Source organism: Pygoscelis adeliae, unplaced genomic scaffold (assembly GCF_000699105.1).
Source record: "Pygoscelis adeliae isolate BGI_AS28 unplaced genomic scaffold, ASM69910v1 Scaffold393, whole genome shotgun sequence".
Classification (NCBI taxonomy): domain Eukaryota; kingdom Metazoa; phylum Chordata; class Aves; order Sphenisciformes; family Spheniscidae; genus Pygoscelis; species Pygoscelis adeliae.
Window position 1 is genome coordinate 70,821 of NW_008824376.1, and position 12,666 is coordinate 83,486.

Genomic DNA, 12,666 nt, shown 5'->3' on the forward strand with positions numbered 1-12,666 from the left:
AGGATTGTCTGTTGAACACTGAAGGTAGTGCTCAAGGGAGAACGCAGTGTGCAATTAATGTTGCATCATCATATTGTGTAATGGGTCTTGCTGGATACTAACTCCTTGTTATACTGTTTTCTGTAAAAACAGAGAATAAAAGATGGCCCTTTCCCGGTACAGCTTATAATTTAAGGTATAGTCCGATTAGTGACAATTGGTTTTCAGTAATTGTAAATGGCAGTAAAATGCATTTACAGGGCTCGGGAATTCTTCCTTACAGAAACAGCAATAGTGTCCTAACACAAGAGGAGACTGCTAACAGGATCCATCCAACACACATTCCCTTTGAAATAGACATAAAATTGTTGAATAATTACCATTTTGTGAAAATTGCTTTGAGATATTTCTCATCCTGGCAAAGTGAACCATTCTTGTTTTACTGGTCAGCTTTCACTTCCATGGCCTGTTATACTAAATGGCATTTTTACTGAGCTCAAGTATTTTCTTGATCGAAGTCTTTAGTAATAAAGAGCACTTTGAACTTAGCTTAGGAAGCTTATTCATTTCTTTCTAGTAGTTGAAGTCCTTTGCCTATTTTTACAGGCCTAAACCTCCTAAACTCCTGTCTTCCACACCTAAATTATCTTGAAATTCAGTCTCTTCTTTTCCAACCCCTAATTTGTTAATCACCTGGACACTGCTGCAGTCAAGAAGCTATGAGCCTGCCACAATTCTGCTGAATTCTTAGATTGCTTTCTTGTAGCCTTACCCATTTTTTATTCAAGCACTCTCCCTGGGGTATGCATTGCCATGTTTCCACACCACATAAAGTTCTGGCTCGGTTTTAGCTTGTTCCCTTATTCAGCCATGAGATAGGATTTTCTTCATCATTATTATTAAGATGCTCAGCTTTTTGCAAACTATAGAGGGAGATGTTTGCTCATCAGTTTTTTTTCAGTGTTAAGCACTCATTCTCCTTGGGGAAAAAAGCAAAAACTTTTCTTTCTGGCTGTCCGACAAAAGGACCACCTCATTACCAAAGAGAGAATGAGGGAGAGGGACTGCACTGTTTTTATTTTGGTTTCAAGATGTTTGGCTTAATTCTGCATTTGGGCACTGTTCTTACTCTTTGATGGTTGGTTCAGGCATGAGTTTTCTATCCAGTCTGCTTTCCACTGTATTCTTCTTTGGCTTTGCTACAATTTATATCAAACTGTTATCTTACATAATTTATACAGAATAATTTATTTAGAAAGACTGTCCTGTAAAGAGAATAAGGGATTTGGTGCTAGGTATAATAAATGGGTAAAACAATTCCATCATTTTACAAGTTTATTCAAACATCACTCTATCTACAGAGATTTTCTCTAGTGTCATATGTGTTACTTGAGAATCAGTGCAGGTGATTTATTTCTGAAGAAAAAAACCAACCTTTTTCTAAGCCTTTTCCTGCTTTACATTTGCCTGTATTGTAGCAGTTTGGAGGGAAGGTGTCAGTGCTGGAGCCAGGCCATGTGCATAGCTGCACAGACCACAGTCACTTAAGGCTCCTTTTTTATAACTCTTCTAAAATTATATCAATTTCAGAAAAATAGTTTTGAACACAAAAAAAATCATCATGTGAATATGATCTTCAGAGAGCAAATTAAATGGGTTATAGCTGTCTTCCCTAGTGAATTTATGGTGTGGGGAATTTCATGTCAGTTCAGCTGACTGTCTCATTTTTCAAAGCGTTTCACTATGGATTTTACATTTTCAGTTAAGCTGTTGCTATTTAAAAATATGACTTCCATGTCATTTGCAAAGCATGTAGAAGCTGGAGGCAATTCAGCATTTTGACACTTTTAATTAACTGACGGCCTGTCATGAAAGTAGGTTGTAATTAAATGATATGGTAATTTTGGCCATGCTGCTTTTCAAAGTATTTTTATATCCCAGCATAATAATTCAGGTGGTGACATCATGTCAGTATATGTGCTTCTCCTTCCTCAATGCCTACTCAAGAATTGTTGCTCATGGTTCAAAATAGCTTTAAGAAAATAGATTCCAACCAGTTCTTGGTGAAAGAGGAAACAAATTTAAAAAATTTCCTGTTACAGACTGCGGCCTGTCATCCTGTTGGGGTCTGTGAAGATGATGTGTAACATGTGACAACCTACACGTCCTGTAGGAGATATTCACACATTCAGAGATCTGCAGGGTTTCTAGGGCAATCCAGTTGGGTTGGTGAAAAACGACTGGAGAAAACAAAGGTAATTTTGATGGCTACAGAGCCTGTGCTGTGTTTGCTCTGGGATATTGCTAATGATTTGAGTAAGTTTGGGTTTGGATTTGGCCCGATATATTTTTGATTAATGAAGATTATTCTGTCTTCAGCTAGAGGGGTGGGTGTTGAAATGGGAGTGCTTTTACTGGGTAAGCAAACATAGTTTTACGGAGGTATTCTAGGATGGACGTGACCCTAACACAGCCTGACAGTGTTACTGTTTAGGAATGAGTGGGATTTGCCAGAAGCTGGTAATACCCACTGCATTTTGAGCCAGGTTCTTTTGATACCCATTTTCTGATGTGCTGCTCTGGGGAAATCTGCCATCTATTCATCGCTTCAGTCCTTTAGTAACATCCCTTTTGCCAGGAACATCATAATGCTGAATGCCATGAGTGAGACGTTACTATGAATATGCTGAATTTCCTTGCTTGGTGTGTGATGAAACGATCTTTGGGGAATAAGTGAAACAAAAGCACGTGTAGGATATCCTTTAATTCAATGAAGAATGTGGGTGGAGAAGCAATTGAAATGAACAAGATGCTTTGGATTTTCATTAATGCCTTGAATACTTCAGGGTGTACTTAAACAAATCCTTGTGTGCGTGTGTGTGTGAACAGTTTCACCGCTCAAAGAACTAATGAAAGCAGGAGGAGCCCATGTTTTTTAACCATTTCCTTCTCTACCTGCCCTCCATCGCACCTTTCCCCTGAGATACGGGCACTGTATTCCCTGTGGCAGTTCTGATAGGGGAGAAATAACCATACAAAGAAGTCTAGACCTACATGTGGCTGACTGAGAAGCCACCTGCTGCTAAAAGCTACTACGGTGGCTGCCTTCCCTCTGCTGTGCTCTCAGTAGTGGCAGTCATTTGTGACTTTCTCCTATAGCAGTCACCAGTTGCCTTTTTCAAGTGTGGTTGAACTTGAGCAACATATTCCTAAATTGTTCAAAGGGAAAGGAAGATGTACCTGCATCTGCAGCACAGATGTGTGAGCCTTTCTTCTTTAAAAGACTTAGCTTAAAATAATAGTATGCACAAAGGATGGTGGTTTTGATGCCCACCGCACCCACTGTCATTAAGAAGTAGAGTGGAAAAGATCAGCGTGACAACAGCAGATAACCCAAGACAGTGTTGCAAAAGTGGTGCCTGCTGGATTCCTTCAAGAATAAAATCTCTTTTGCTGGAGTTTGACTCTATCATGCATTGAATGATTTAATTACAAAAAAATCATGAACCAGAGCTTGAGAGTCATGTATGTCCATGCATAGCATCTATTCATTTATCTCCAGCACAACAAAGAAGGGAAATGCTTAAGATAACAATGAGCCAACTACATCTACCACTTCCTTTCAAGTAAGTTTCAGTTCTTTTCCTTTTGAAAGAAAACCCAGCTCTTCCTTTGAATCCAGAAAGACCTAAAGGATAAATTCATATATACATATTAGATCAAGCCCTTCACATAAACGTTGAAAGAAAAAAAGATATTCTAGATAAAGGTTTATACTTCTGTTTCCTTACATCCTCAAAAAAACCCCTCAAACAACAAACCCAGACATACTGGAAATATGTAACTGCATGTTCATGGACATGTCGACAACTCTACACTTGGACTGAAGACTTTTTCTGAAACATATTTCCTACCTCAACCAGAAGCTATGAGCTTCATGCAAGATGTGTGCTTTCACTGCTCCTGCTGTCCCTCATCCTCTGCCTTCCTATGCCCAAGGACTCACTGGGCTCCTTCCCTCTGTGTCCTCCCTTCTCCTCCCGAGACTGGCAGCTTTCTCTCTCCTCCCTCCGGTTCACAGGCCTGCATATCTGAAGGAATTGGTGATGGAGGAAGGTATTGAGAAAAAATTACATTGTAGCACTCCCTCTCAGGGCCCCAGTGCTCCACACTAATGTCTGTAAGGCACACGGAGGTGGGATGCATCACTGGTGCTGCTCTTACAGCATATGCTACACAAGAAGTCAGAAGTAGTAGTTAATGTTTTCCTTGTCTGTGTTCCCACCTTGGTCTTCGATTTATATTTTGGTGCCTTTCACATAATCACAAAATGGTTGAGATGGGAAGTGATCTCTGGAGGTCTCTAACGTGCTGCTCAAGCAGGGTCAGCTAGAGCAGGTTGCCCAGGACCATGTTCAGTAGGGTTTTGAATATGTCCAAGGGTGGAGCCTCCACAACCTCTATGGGCAACATGTGACAGTGTTTGGCCACCCTCACAGTAGAGATTTTTTTTCTTACGTTTAAGGTGAATTTCCAGAATGTTAAATGTTTTTGACAAAAGCAAGTTAAAGCTGTCTAGGGCTGTTCCAGAAGGATGTGTTAACTTTTAGGTTTGACCATCCAAGAAGAAAAACTGATTTTTCAGCTGGTCTAGTATACAGGTGGATAGCTCTGCTTGTTGTTGTATAACTGTTATCCCCCCAAAAAAGGGGGCAGTAACACCTAGGCTATGACAGTGCTTCTCTAACTAGGTGACACGGCCCTCTCAGCTCTGGGCATAGCCCTCAGCCTGTCAATAAGGATATAACCGACGATCTAAAAGCTGAAAATGACACCATATAAAGATGCAGAGAAACTTGTGATTTAAAGAGAAATTGAAAATGTCATAATTTTTACAGAACAAAGATGAATCAGAAGGAACAGAGTGGAAATAAACAGAATAGAGGATTATATAGAGAAAGTAAAATTGATTGTTCCTATATGAGAAAAAAAGTGTATTAAATTGTGCAGTAGAGCATTTACAGTTGACGAAAGAAAATTTAAAGTACCACAATTAGTGCGTGGAATTCACTGTTACAAGACATCACAGATTAAAACAGGATTTAAAAAGGATTAGATTTTTTCTTCATAAAATGTATGTCCATTTATGTTTGATAAGTACAACAATGAACTGATTTATTTAATTTGTATACCAAATCTGTAAAAAAATCTGACAGCTTTTTTGGTCATAGAATATAGTTATGTTGGAAGAAACAAAAGAAAAGACTCTCACATCAAAAGATACCACTTCAACATTCTTAATAATGGGTTATTTAATAATACCTATGTTGATACGATTTTTCAGTTTGAAATAGTTTTATTTTGTACTATATATAATTAAAATCGAGTCAAGTTTGAATTGTAGTGTTTTGATTTATCTAAAATTGTTTTGTTCTTAGAATTTTCCTTGCATCTGAAGTGTTGACATTCAAGGGAGTGGGTTTCTGTTCACAAAAACAGTCATTCAAAAATCCTCCACAAAACATCCTTTGTGCTACTGTTTGCTGGTGGAATTCCTTTCTGAAGTGTCTGATGCGGTTTGTTCTCAGCCAGCATATTGAGTAAGTCTTGCCTCTGCGAGTGAGTGCATCAAGCACTGAGTACGTTCGCTGGAGCCCACACAAATGCCTGAGACTGTTACTTATGTCGATCTCCTTTATGAGCTTGTCAGCTCTCTTGTAGGCCCATATCTGGTTGTTTTGGAGAATCTTAGTTTAAAAATCACCTGTTCTTCACCATTGTGCTTCCTTCCTATTGGCCATGAAGTGTAGGTATGTTGGTGGCATGTATGGAAAAGCGCATATGGCTTTTTAGAAAGGGCTATCAACAGCTCAGAAACTTCTTTGCAAAGTTGTGAGATATGCCGGTCCCTCCCTCCTCACCAATATATCATACTTAAGGCAGATTTTTTAGGCTAAACTGGCATGAATTATGACTCTTATCCAAACAATGAGAATCTCAGTTCTCCTACCTTCCACCATCCTCTGGCACCGCTCCAACATTATTCCTGGAGTACTATAATCTTTGAAAGATGGAAGGTTTTGTATGATTGAGGCAATTAAATAATATCACAGCCAAGTGATATCCCAATATGCATGGAATAGGATGTAAAATCAGGAGTTCTACAATCCAAACTCTTAAATGCATTTTTCTGAGCGATACGGAGCAGGTTGCTTAATCCTCACAGGGGGACTAACAGGCTTCAACTATTTGTAAAGTACTTTTAGATCTTCAAATGGAAAATGTGTATTTTGCAGCATTTTAGGAAGGTGAAATTCTGTAGATGGAGCTAATTTTTCAAACTTCTATTATTTTTTTAATCTCAAAGGTCTTTTGTTTCAGTGAACCAGAAAGTACATATTTAGGTGATGATTTCATACCTTCTAAATGATAGTTTTTCATGTAATCATCATCATAACACTTTTCATAGGAGACTCTCAAAGTGGTTTCACAGACCTTCATAAGGTCTCATGCAATACTTACTCATGCTGTAAATATAACTACTTCTACTGTACACACAAGGAGAGAGGATCAGACAGGTTAAATGTCACTCAGCAAGTCAGCTAAAGAGTTGAACAAGAACCTCTTTCTCCCGATTCCAAATACTGGCGGGTTTTTTGTTACTGAGCACATACATGTTCATCTGGAACACCCTCACAAACACTCAAACTGCATGGGTATTCACTAAAGGCATTTCCAGCTTCTGGCCAGACGAGGAATGTAATCAGAAAAGTACTTAAGCATTTCCAGGGCTTCCAAATACAGATGAATAGCAAAATAATAAGAATGAAATGGTCCAACTGTTTATTGTTTTCTTGTTAACAGGGACTACTAAATCCTGTAATTTGAGTTCTTGCTTAGTAGAGGCTTTCAAATTACCTAAGTATCACATCTCAATCTCAAATACTGAGTCCAAATAACAACCCTTGAAAAGTTGTCCTGTGAGTATTGGAAAAATAGCCCTTGTTTGCACATGGATTTGTGTCTTCACCTTCTGATCTCTTCCTTGCAATAACCCTAGCCCTGCCATATCCATGATGACCCTCCTACCACAATGACCTCAGCTTCCTCCACATTTTCTGCAACGCTCCTAGGCTGAAACAGTGTATGCAGTGAGTGTATTACTGGGAGTAACGCAGTGGTGCGTGCACACTGCCCGAGCAGCTGGGGCACGCACTGTTAACATGACTAACAAACTGGCTGCTGCCACACTGAATATGTACCAACTGAGTTGGACTTGCTCTGGCTTGCCCCCTCTGTGTCTGGCCATGCATTGCCACAGAACTTGTAAGAACTTAATTTCCTTTGAGACTTACCCCTTTTTCAGCTGTGGCAGAAATTGGCCAAGAGATCCTAAAGATATGGGAAGGAGGGAGTGAAGAGAAAGACAATTTAACTGAGTAAGTGTTGTTTCCTTATGAAGCTTGGGCTAATAAGCTAAAATGAGTGCCAGAGGGAGAGAAAAAGAAAAGAAATCAAGATGTGATTAAAGTCCAAAGCCCTTGCTCAAGCTTACACAGAAGTTTAGCACAGATACAGACACAGAGCCTCTGGGCCAGTGTCTGGAATACAGAGAGAAAAGTGGTGGATGTTTCAAGATGCAGCCAGCATAGACAGTAAAGCAGTTATGTTCCCTTTTAAATGCATAACCTATGTGAGTTTACTGTTGGAAAGAAATAAAATGCCACCTTTTTTTTACTCCTAAGAATACATGGCATGTTTAAAATTTAAACTGGACAAAATAAGAATAGGTATTCAGCATGGAATGACTCTAAATTGACCCATGCATTGAGATGGTGACCTAGCAGATCTTTTTCTTTTCTAGAGATTAAGTAATATCTGGTGGAAAATGCATCATAGATTAATTAAGTACCCATGTACTAGTGGTTTTATTGTATGACTCACTAAATTCTGAGTTAACCTTAATATAGGATTCTGAGGATGTTTAGCCAAGCATTTTTATTGATTCAGATTGTTCTGGTGCAGGTAGTACTTGAGTATAATGGATGAAGCCTGCACAAAATTTAGAAAAATCAAAGATTCAAGGCTGATGAGGTAATAAAGATGTAGTAAGACAGACGCCAGAGGAGCTGGACTAGTCACTCAGCCACTAGAGGGCAAAATCACGACACTATAACCTTCATTACAGGTCTCGGTGTCTTTGGAAGGGTGTGATCAGAGTTGTTTTTTTACAACAGAAGCTGGTTTAATGATCACTAAGCACTCTACTAGCAGAGGTGGTAGTAATGAACATTTAGTGTATCGTTTCTGGCAGAGTGCAATATGCAAGCAGTTACTAGCAACTGTATGGAAAAAAGCCAACATTTTATTCCATGGAACTGTGAATAAAAGTTTCAGTCACCCAAGAGGTTTGGACGCTTAGGTTCAGAGCACAAACCTTTTCTGCTCGAGATCTTGCATATCAGTAGAAGGCTGAGTATTTGTATCAGGAACTACACTGGGAAAGTAATGAACATTTTGCTGCAAGGTTTCCTAATTGTTTGATGATACCAGATCAGACCAGGAGACTCCTGAATGTTTTGATCAATGCCAGATTCTGGAGAGGTCTAGAGCCTCACATACAATCCCCTACCCAAGTCAGTCTTTGACCTTCTAATATTAAGTGTTCCTGTTCTTCTCTCCCCTGGTTCTTGCCCTCTCCTGCGCTTATGCCTATTTATTATCAAGCATCTATTCTCTGCTCCCACTAGAACTCCCACTCCTAGAGATCAGGGGTGGGTCAGCTTTGGTATGGGCCTGAGAGACTGCTTGGCATGAGAAAGATCAGTATCCTGCCTGTGACAGTGGCCAGAAGCAGATGCCAGAGGAAGAGTTTAGTAGCACGATAATCATATAGTCACACTTGTCAGGAGTAACCTCCCAGTTTCCAGCAATGTATGTCTCAGACTTCTTGAGTGAGAAAAGTTATCTTCGTATGCAATATGCTTCAAAGGATTTGCCTTCTGTGAACAAGTCCACTCATCCCTTCAACCAATGTAAACATTACCATCCACATGGCTGCTCCCATCATGTGCTCAAGAACACATGATCTGTGTCAGATGATGCTGAAAGGGATGACAGGTTGTTACTTCTTAGTGCCCAAGGAAATCGATTTCTGCATAACTAGTAACCAGAATCCACAGCTATGGTCACATAGTTGTATCTCATGGGTAACAGACTTACAGGACTGAACTCCTGCATGTGTTAAATTTAGTTTTTAAAAGCACCTGATTTTAGTTTTGACATTTCCAGTGCTGGGAAATCTACCTTGTTCCTCCCTAAAGTGTCTCAGTGATTAATTCCCTTCACTGGTGGAAGACCTCACCGGGAAGCTGAATACATCTGCCTTTAGCATACAGTCACTGAATTTTGGAAGTACTTAAAACCCGCGATTGAGTCACCCCTTCACCTTCTTTTCTGACACTGAAATAGATTGAACATTTTCACTTTCAACCTGAATCATTCTTATTGGTCTTCACTGAACCGTCTCTTTTTCAGCTTCTGTTAAGGAATTAAGGAATTTGGATATCAGACTTCAGGAGCAGTTGAACTAGTACCAGAAAAATAAAGACAGACATCTTTCTATATTCTCCTGTTTATAAAACCAAGGATTGCATCAGCCTGATGGCCACAGCACCATGCCACCTGCTCATTTTCTTCTGATTATATGTGATGGCTCTCGAGGTTTTTGAGCATTAACTTGTTAGAGCACAAATTCTCTCATCCTACAATCACCGTCTTTATTCTTCGGCGCATGTTTTTACATTTGGCTGCACAGAAATGCATATTACTTGTTATCAAGTTGTCGCAGATACTTTACATCATGACTTGTTATTTATGACTCCCTTCTGCTTACATCACTTGCAAACTTTGTAAGTGATGATTTTATGCTTTCCTTAGAGTCATTAATATCAATACAATATAGTGTAGAACTAATTGCTATAGGACCCAGAAACACATTCTTTGATGATGACTTCTTATTTCCCCACTTTGTAACTGTCAGTTGGCTAGAGTTTGAACAGTTTAATATGTGCTGTGATGAGCCTGTATCATTCTGCTTCTTAATTAAAATGCTGCAAGTTACCAAAACAAATGTTTTGTAGACCTACTTACCTTGATCAACCAAACTTGTAATGCCATTAAAAAATCAAATTATTTTGGCAAGATTTATTTTCCACATTAATTTGCATTTATTGTATTTCCATCCTTTAATTCTTTTTTAATCAAGTAATGTAGATAATGTCCCATTATATTACCCAGAATTCTTGTCAGGCTGGCAGGTCATAATTACGCTGGTCACCTTGTTTACCCTTTTAAAATATTGGTACAATATTTCATCCAGTCCTCTGGAACTAACAGTGTTCCAAGATTTATTGAAAATCAACATTAATGGTCTAAAGATACTCTGTGCCAGTGCTTTTAAAACTTTTGGATGCAAGTTACCTAGACCTGCTGATGCCCAACTTTATTAGCTTCTGTTTGACATCCTCCTCAGTGCCTGCTGTAATGGAATGCATTTCATCATCACCATATGATATTCGTGTATCATCTGGCTCTTCCCCAAATACAGACCAGAAATAGTTATTGAGCTCTTCTTCCTTTCCCACATTAATGTTAACCGTTCTACTATTTCCATCTAGTAACAGACTGAAGCCATTACTAAGCTTCCTTTTTCCCCAAGTTTCTGCAAGTTTCACCAAGTAGTTAAAAAATCCTCTCATTTGTCCTTAGCTCTGCTGTTCATAGATTACTCTTGTATCATTTTGAACCCTGTATCAATTGCCCATAACTCCTAGCTCCCGGTGTACATACCTTGTTACAGAGACACGTCTTCGTATTGACCCAGTAACTCTCTGCTGCCCCCTTCAACTACGGCATCTCATAGCTTCCCCTCACCTTTCTAACTGTGGTCTTCTCACCCACTTTCCAGTTCCCTGCCTTTTGCAAATTGGAGTCTCCACTTCTACATGCTCTCCTTCATGCCTCTTCCGTGGTAGCTTCTCATAAAGAGCTGGGCAAAGATGGTAAAAGACTTGGGAAAAGAGGTGGCAAACTCAATACCAAATGTCCATGCTATCATGTGGGGTACTATTAGGCATGATTTCTTATGACAATGCTGTAGAGGCGTGCTGACATGAGGCTAATGTACATGGAAGAGCTGAAGATACTTTTCGGAGAATTTGTAACTCTGACACTTGCACTGAATGTGCCAAGTGGAAGGTCATGGCCCATGTCTTATAACCTTGCTGGGGCTTGGGATCAAAATTATTGATTTGGTTTGTATATAGTGTTTCTCACTATCCATACCCAAATGTTTCCTGTTTGGACACTATCAGAGGGAGCACACTGAGAACACAGGATGGGCAATCTCCCTGATTTAAGCTCAGGTGTCTGAGCCCTAACCACAACTGCCCAGAGCAGCAACGTGAGTTTTGCTGAGTTCCTGCTCCTCTAGATACATCTTCATTGGGAACAAGTCATGTGGCATCCAAGATACATATAGATACCGAGAAGGGACGGAGCATGAGACCATGACTCATAGAGATGTTTCCCATCACTCCTAACTACTTTTTTGCATGCTTTCATGAGATGGCCTTCTTGCAAAACAGCCAATTATGATATCCTTCAGGTAAAAACTCTCAGTGTTTGGTGAGAAAACATTCCAATGAATGGCTGTATGCAGAGGCATTAAAGTAGAACAAAACTATGGTAGTGATATGCCTCTGTGAGACATACATAGATGGCAAACCTATGTGCTTGCATGCATTTGACCACAGGGTACAAAGTGTTACATAACTCACCCTTTAATTTATTTCCTTTTTGTTTGTCAGGCATATTGTGTGTTTAGCAGTCTGAGGTGTTTCATGAGAATTGTTTTGAGGATAGTAATTGTGTATTGGACTGATCTGAACTCCTCATCTGTGCATGACACCACTAATTGCTAAAGAGAGAGCAAGTTGGGGTTAACCGGGAACACTTTATGGGAGAAAACAAATTCCATCTCCATTAACGTGCTACTACCAGCTATGATTGATCAGCATTTTTTATCTCCTCAGCTCTTTGCCCATGGATTGATGATTCAGTTGATTGGGAGTATCTTGTATTTTCTGTTTGAAAAGCACATAGTTGTACCGGAATCAATGAATAAACATTAAGTGCTTCCCTTTCATTTCAAGTGGGGTGGGCTGATGCTCTTGGAGCGAGAAGGCCTAGAGTTTATCACCGGGGCTCATTACACTGTATTCGCTGCTATATGTAGGAAGTTAATGGAGAAGCCTAACCTGTTGGAAAGTGGTAGTCTGCAAGTGCGAAGACCTGAGAAGCGGGAATGGCAGTGTAACTGCATTAGCAGCCATCACACTCGCCTTTCCCTCCCTTCTAGGGGTTACATGGCGGCTCTGCTGCGGCTGGGAGAAGGCCAGAGCACTGTCCGAAGGTGAGGGGACAACGGCTCCTTCCCCTTCCCCCGGCGCGGGGTGAGCCGTTTCTGAGGGGGAGCCGAGGTGAGGGGCTCCTGAGGCTGAGGCCGCACGCGGGGCGAGGCGTTAGAGGGGCGTGAGGCGTTGGTGAGGGCCGCTGCCCTCCGCCCAGTAGAGGGCGGCTGTGCGCGCTGTAGCCGGGTACGGCAGCGCGGGGCTGGCCGCCCCC